This window comes from Otolemur garnettii, unplaced genomic scaffold (genome assembly GCF_000181295.1).
Source record: "Otolemur garnettii isolate 467f Iridium unplaced genomic scaffold, OtoGar3 scaffold00184, whole genome shotgun sequence".
NCBI classification, from domain to species: Eukaryota; Metazoa; Chordata; class Mammalia; order Primates; family Galagidae; genus Otolemur; species Otolemur garnettii.
Window position 1 is genome coordinate 2,075,522 of NW_003852579.1, and position 5,563 is coordinate 2,081,084.

The 5,563-nt window shown below is 51.4% G+C and overlaps 1 pseudogene; it reads right to left on the bottom strand.

Moving 5' to 3' along the window:
* Positions 1-1,214: 1,214 nt before the first annotated feature.
* LOC100951621 overlaps positions 1,215-5,563 on the bottom strand; it is a 40,163-nt pseudogene continuing 35,814 nt past the window's right edge.

Below are 5,563 nucleotides of genomic sequence, written 5' to 3' on the forward strand. Positions count from 1 at the left end.
AGGGCGATACTGAGTAGCTGCTCAGACCCCAGACACTGTACATGACCCAGGAAAGCATCAGGACTCCATTCTGCCCCTTTTGCATCATGTGGGCAAAGCCCTCTGTGCCTCAATGTCCTCACCTGTAAAATGGGGATAATACGGAATCTCGATCAAGTATGAGGAGTTGTGATGGTGAAGGAAGAAAGTGCTAGAAGGGCACCTACAGAGGTTAAATCTGCACTGTTCATACTCGTGTCCTGGAGGGGACCAACAAGGGCATCCTGAGGGTGGAGAAGGACGCAGCCCCCATCTCATGAAGCCAAAGTCCAGCTGCAGCTGCCTCTTCAGCTGTCCCAGGGGAGACACTCAAACATGTTCCATGGAGAAAGAGCTAGAATAAAAGAAAAAGGGTAGATAGGAACCAGCTTCCATGCTACCCTGGGAAGAACTTTGTGAAGTTCTCTAGGTGCTCTGGTCTTAAACCCACATTTCCTGGACCCTCAGGCTCAGGTCCTATCATCTATCCAGCCCTGGCCACTGGAATCACCTGCAGGGACCCTCAGCTGCACTCACAATCCCTGCTCTGCCCCTGATCCCCACCCACTTGGGCAGCCCCTCCCTCTCTTGTCCCCAAGGCCAGGTCTTCCTGGCTCTCCAGGGACAAGCTCAGAGAGCCTCTCCTGGCCAGGTGCATCTCCCTGATCCTGGAAGGGCTCCATGTGTGTTCACTGTCATTATTTTTAATCACTCGGTCCAAGGCTCAAATTGAGGCTCTGCCACATTCTGGCCATGCACTCTTGGGTGAGTGACTCAGCACCCGCACACGTCACCTGACGGGGCTGGGCTGCAGCAGGTGGAGGTGATGTCCTCCATGTGAAGTGCCCCACCTGGGGCTCAGTCCATGTGTGGGGCTGGCAAGAAGACACGAAGGTCCACCCTGGGAAGACAGCCCACCAGCCTTCTGGGCCTGAGGAGATCTATCAGGCCAGGCATCTATTTGCAAGAGAGATGGTTGTTATCCCAGAAAGGCCGTTGGGGAAGGAAAAAGAAACCACAACCCTCTCGCTCAACTTTGTAAGCAGCAGATGGATTTGAGGCAGGAGATAGTAGTGTTGCATGTGTATTTATCGACCGAGCCAGGGTGGATCTTACAGGGCGACGTGTGCTGCATGAACAATGGGTTCCAAACCTGCCCTCCTGGCACAGGGATAACAGGGACTAAAGGCATCCATCTAGCTTGGGGGGATGCGGTTGGCCTCTAGCTGTGCAGGGTGCAACAGGGGACCCAGGAGTGTGGGGGCCCTATAGGAGAGGCAGTGCTGAGGTTGGCATGCCCCATGCCCTCATTCCCAAGGAAGGACTCAGGTCATGCTCACCTACTGAGACCTCATTGCAGCCAGAGGAGGGCACAGCCCTGAACAAAATGAACAAAAATCCCTGGCCACGTAGAGCTTCTGTTCTGCATTGTGATGTTTTTGACATGCCCCTGTTCCAGAAGGTGTATCTTTTGAGGTCTGGGGACAGGACTGCTTCTCTGAGACAGCCTTATTCCTGGCACATGGTGGGTGCACATTTGTTTAATAATTGAAGTCCTCGAGCTCCCATCTGCCCCAAACCTCGCACTCTTGGAATAATCAGACTGAGGCGTAAAGGGGCGAAGCGACTCACCCAAAGCCGGAGTCTAACCAGAACGGGAGCAGGAGAGCTGACTCTCCATGCAAGGCCCCTTCCCTCCCCTGCTCACATCCACACAGCATGTGCAAAGCTGCAGAACAGTGATTTTATTAGAGTGTAAAGACAATTTATTTTCCTCTAAAAATAACTGAAAAATAAATGACTGCAGACGATATCCAAATGTTTATAAATGTATTAGAACCACGCTAGCAGCACATAAAGTGCAGAAGCATAAATGAGAAGAAGGCTCCAGCCCACCAAGCGGAGACGGGCCCATTCTGCACGCGCCCATGACCGAGCAGGCTTAACCGGTACCCGCTAAACCGAATGGGAAGGCACACACAGGAGGGTAGATGGACACCCAGAAAATGAATTCCACATGCCTTCACTGTTCCAACTTCCCAGCAGGCAGAGCCAAAGACAGAATCTACGTCGTCTTCGGGAACTATCAAGCCAGCAACTTTCACAGAAAAATCTCAAACAACTTTTACTCTAAGGGAAAAAATAGGCCATTTCTCATGTCAAATGTGACAGGTTCTGAGATAGAAAAGAAAACGTTATAGAGCAAGAAGGAGGGAAATAACACATAATTTATTGAGATTCTACTGCGTCTGACACAGAGATGGTCACCTACAATGCATTTTTTAAATCCACCCACGAACCACATGGAACAGGTTATTCCCCACACCCAGTAGGGCCCTGATCTATAAATATCTGCACATATCAGACCCCCTGCTATTTAGCGGGGCCTGTGCAATTCACTCGAGGGCAGAACACCGCCACTCCACCTAATGGCATCCATCAGTCAAGAGTGACAGTGTCTGTTTTCAGCAATTACCTACCTGCTCACCTCCAGACCCCGGCATCTGCTATTTCCTGAGGACAGACGTCAGCCTTGGGCTTCTCTTTCAGGGGGCAGGTGTGTCCTCAAGTCACAGGGCAGAGAGGGCACACCCAGCCTCACTGCTGGGCCCAGCCTGTCTCCTTGCCTTAGAGCAGGCGTCCTCAAACTACGGCCCATGGGACACATGCTGCCCACCTAGGACATTAATCCAGCCTGCCGGGTGTTTTTGCCACCACTGCCTGTCCTGCTTAGCAGCTGACTCATCCTGGGGCCACAGTCCAGCCCACCAGTGGTCTGAGGGACAGTGAACCGGCCCCCTGTTTAAAAAGTTTGAGGACTCCTATCTTAGAGGAAGTGGTGCTATGATTCTGTGGAGAAAACACAGGCTTTGAGGTTGCAGGTCTGAGTTCAAATCATACCTTTATTCCTTATTCACTGTTTATCTTTCATTGGTCCCTTTCAGCCTCAGTTTCTGTGTCTGTAAAATGGGGATACTACCTGACTTGCTGGGCAGGTGTGAGGACAAGATGAGATGATGGATACTAAACAATTTTCTTGGTCTTTGGCACTTAAGAGATGCTCAATAAATGTTGCTTTTTTCCTCTAGTGATAGGAGGAATTGTGCCCCCTCCTAAGATATCCACAAGCTAATCTTCAGAACCTATAAATCAAAAGGGGCTTACAGATGTGACTAAGCTCATGGACATGGAGAGGGGAAACCTCAATCTACTTTGAGTGGTGATGGGCCCAGTCTAATTAGACAATCTCTTAAAAGTAGAAAAAGAAGGCAGAGATGAGATGGCCCAAAATGGAGGAGCAATTCAAAGTGCGAGAGGGACTCAACCTGCCATCACTGGATTTAATGGAAGAAGAGGGGCATGAATCAGGGAATGTGGGTGGCCTGTAAAATGTAGGAACACTCTGAGCTGACAGTCAGCAAGGAAATGGGACCTCAGTCCTTCAATTACAAGGAACTGAATTCTGCCCACAACCTGAATGAGTGAGGGAACAGAAGCTCCCCCAGAGCCTCCAGAAAGGAACTCAGCCCTGCCTTTCATCATGTTAGTCCCTGATACAGTGAGACCTCTATCAGACCTAGGATCCAAGGACTGTTGATGTGTCTCATTTTAAGCTGCTAAGTTTGTGGTGTCACAGCAACAATAGAAAATAAATACACCTCTCCCTCTGACCAAACTCTCCGTGCAGACTATACCCCAGATGCAGGGATGTGCTATTTCCCAAACTGCCCTATCCTTAGTGCCTCTGCCCATGCAGATGGCTCAATGCTTCTCCTCCACTGGGAGAACTCTTACTCACCCGTCAAAACCCATCTTGCCATTTCCCCACTCTCTCAGGGACTCTAACATTGGTGCATGGGTGCTGGACCAGGCCCAGGCCCAAATGACCAATGCCTGGCAGTATTTACACTCACTTTTCAATGTTGTTACGATCAACCCTTCTACATCCCTACTTCCAACCTTCCTCTCTTCTCTGACCCTCCACCCTTCCACTCAGCATCCAGCCTGCTACTGGGCTGGGTTGGCCCACAGGACCTCAGCCTACTTGGACCATGTAAGTGAGTTTACTGCAGGGCCTAGGCAGCAGCAGCCCTACTAGCCAGCAAACCTCAACCATTTTCTCCAACTCAGCTTCAGCAGAAATAAAGATGTTTTACTCTCCATCTTCCTGCCTCATGGGTCTTTCCTTCGCTTGGTTCTTAACACAGGTGGGAGAGTGCAGGTGTTATTCAATAACACCCTGGAGCCCCAACAGTGATGCCTGATTAGGTGCAGGGAGAGAACACCACGTGCACCTGCTTCTCCCATCCCCACATGGCTGCCTACCCCTCATCTGTCCCCAAGGACTCAGCCCAGAGGTGAACCTACAGAGCTGACCTTGATTTCTGCCCCACCCCCATCAGGGTAGCGCTGTTCATACTCCCCCCAACAATAACCTTTATATGTGATGGTCCACAGAGCCCCTAGGTATGAACCCCTGAGATATGGATCCTCTGGATCCACTCAGGGCCTCTCAGCCCAGGCTCAGCACAAAATTCAGCCCCTAGCTGTACATAATGATGGGGCCTCAAAAGCATCACAACTGGACATGCCCAAGTCTAAGGTAACAACTCGAGCTCTCCCAGCAAACCTACCCCTTCTGGAGTTCCTCTTTGCTGCTGGGTGAACTGGATTCTGAAAGCTAATGGTTCTCAGACACCAGTGCCTGGCAGCAGCCATGTGCCAGTGTCTAGATGCTTCTAAAGACCCAGCAAAGAGCAGAAGAGCCACACTGGCTGCACTGTCCTCAGCCCCTCCCAAACCAACCTATTAGCTCTTTAATGAGGAGCCCAGGGAGTATCCTCAAGGGCCCCCAGCTGGTCCCCAAATCACAGCAGTTATGAATTACTAATCCCCTTCAAAGGCTCTAGTGTCCTGGGCAAACATAGTTCGACAGACAAGAGCCTTCTGCGCCTCTCCCGGCCCCATCTAGATCAGGAGAGGATCAGCTGTGGAAGCGGAGGGACAAGTCAGAGGAGCCTGAGTGAGCAGGGAGGGCCAGTGCTGGAGGGAATGGAGTGGGGCCTGTTCTGTGAATGAGGCCGCCATGGCTCAGGGGTCAGTAGGAGACCTTTGCTGAGCAGTGTTTTATACCCATGAGGCAGGTAACCATCTGTGACACATATAGGGAAAAAGCCCCTCTCTCAGCAGTTAAAAGGCCTCACTGGATGGGAACCTGCCACCAGGACGGTCTGCAGACTGGCAAAGCCCAGGGACTGATCCTCGACAGGCTTGGGTTTGAATCCTGCTCTGTCATCCTGAGAGGGAGTGGACTTGGGAGAGGTTCACCACCTCTGGAGCCTACACTTCACACCTGGATCAGGGCGGTGAGACTGGGCAGGGGCAGGGTAGAAGCTGGGCCTCGCTGGGCCTGGAAAGCAGTGCTCAAGGTCTGGGTCTTTGCTTTAGAAGCAGTGGGAGCCTTTAAGGGACTTTAAACAGCAGGAGCACAGAAGGGTTTTGCATTTCCAAGCAGATCACTCAGGACCTTTATCTCAGCCCTTAC